A 1,929-nucleotide genomic window follows, 5' to 3' on the forward strand; every position below is an offset into this window, starting at 1 on the left:
TACCAGCCTCTTCCAACTGATGAATCAGTACTCCTCCATGCTGACCAACACTTGGAGGAAGCACTGAGGGTAGCACGGATGCAAGATCTACTCTGGGTGTGGGATTTCAATGTTCACCACCAAGAGTATCTCAGCGACATAATTACTGATCGAGCTGGCCAGGCCCCAAAGGATATAACTGCTCGACTGGTTCTGCAGCAGGTGGGGAAAGAACCAACAAGAGGAAAATATATACTTGACCACAGCCTTACTAATCTGTCAGTTACAGAACTATCTGTCCATGACATGATCGGTAAGAGAGACTACCGCATAGTCATTGTGGAGACAAAATCACACCTGCACATTGAGAATTACCTCCACCATTTTGGGTGGTTCTATCACGTTGCTAAACAGGGCAGCCTTCGAACAGATCTAGCAGCTCAAATCTGGATGTCCATAAGGTGTCGTGAGTCATCAATAGCAGCCAAGTTGTACTCCCACATAACCTCATGGCCTCCCGCATATCCCCCTCGCAACAATTGCCATCAATCTAGAGGATCAACATTGGTTCAGTGGAGTGTGCAGGATGGCAGGAGCAGCACCAGCCATACCTGATAATGGGGTGTCAGCCTGGAGAAGCCACCAATCAGGACTACTTGTGCGCTAAACAGCATAAGCAGTAAGTGATAGACACAGCTAAGTGATCCCACAAGCAAAGGGACAGATCTAAGCTCTGCAGTACTTCCACATCTAGCCGAAAAACGTTGGGGACAATTAAACAATTCACTGGAGGAAGAGATTCCACAAATAACCCCTTCCTCCATGATGGAAGAGCCCAGCACTTCAGTGTATAAGATAAGGCTGATGTATTCGCAACAATCTTCAGTCAGAAGTGCTGAGTGGATGATCCATTTCAGCCTCCTCCAGTGGTCCTCAGGAATTCAGTTACCAGTCATCAGCCAATTCGATTCAGTCCACTCGATATCCAGAAACGATTACAGATACTGGATACTCCAAAAGGTGCATAATCTGACACCATTATGTCAATAGAACTGAAAACCTGTGCTCCATAACTTGCTACTCCCCTAGCCAAACTATTTCAATACAGTTACAACAATGGCTTTTCCTGATTACTTGGAAAATTATCCCAAGCAATCATTGCTCCTGTATGTAAAAAGCAGAACAAATCCAATCCGGCCAATACCACCCCATCAGTCTACTCTCGATCATCAGTAAAGTGGTGGAAGGTCTCAGTGTTTTTAAGCAGCACCTGCTCAGCAATACCCTGGTCAATGACGCCCGGTTTGGGCTCCACCAGGGCCACTCAGCTCCTGACCTCATTACCGTGGTTCAAACATGGACAAAAGAGCTGAATTCCAGAGGTGGGGTGAGAGTGATAGCCCTTTAAATCAAGGCTGTCTTCGACCAAGTGTGGTATCAAGGGGCTTTAGCAACACTGGAATCAATGGGTATCAGAGGGAAACTCCCCGCTGGTTAGAATCATACCTGACACATCGGAAGGTGGTCATGGTTGATAAAGGTCAGTCAACTCAGCTCCAGGACAAGTCTGTAGGAGTCCCTCGAGCAGTGACCGAAAACTTCTTCAGGGCTGCTTCATTAATGACCTTCCCTTCATTTTAAGGTCAGCAGTGGGGATGTTCGCCAATGATTGTACAATGTTCTGCAACATTTGTGGCTCCTCAGATACTGAAGCAGTCTATGTCCAAATGCGACAAGATCTGGACAGTATCCAGGCTGACAAGTGGCAAGTAATATTCAGGCCATGCAAATGCCAGACCATGACCATCACCAATAAAATACAATCTAACCTGCCCCTTGGCATTCAATGGTGTTACTATCACTGAATCCCCCAGTATCAAAGTCCTGGTGGGTAATCATTGCTCAGAAACTCACTGGTCTCGCCACATAAACACAGTCACTATAACAGCA

Source organism: Chiloscyllium punctatum, unplaced genomic scaffold, assembly GCF_047496795.1.
Source record: "Chiloscyllium punctatum isolate Juve2018m unplaced genomic scaffold, sChiPun1.3 scaffold_79, whole genome shotgun sequence".
NCBI lineage: Eukaryota > Metazoa > Chordata > Chondrichthyes > Orectolobiformes > Hemiscylliidae > Chiloscyllium > Chiloscyllium punctatum.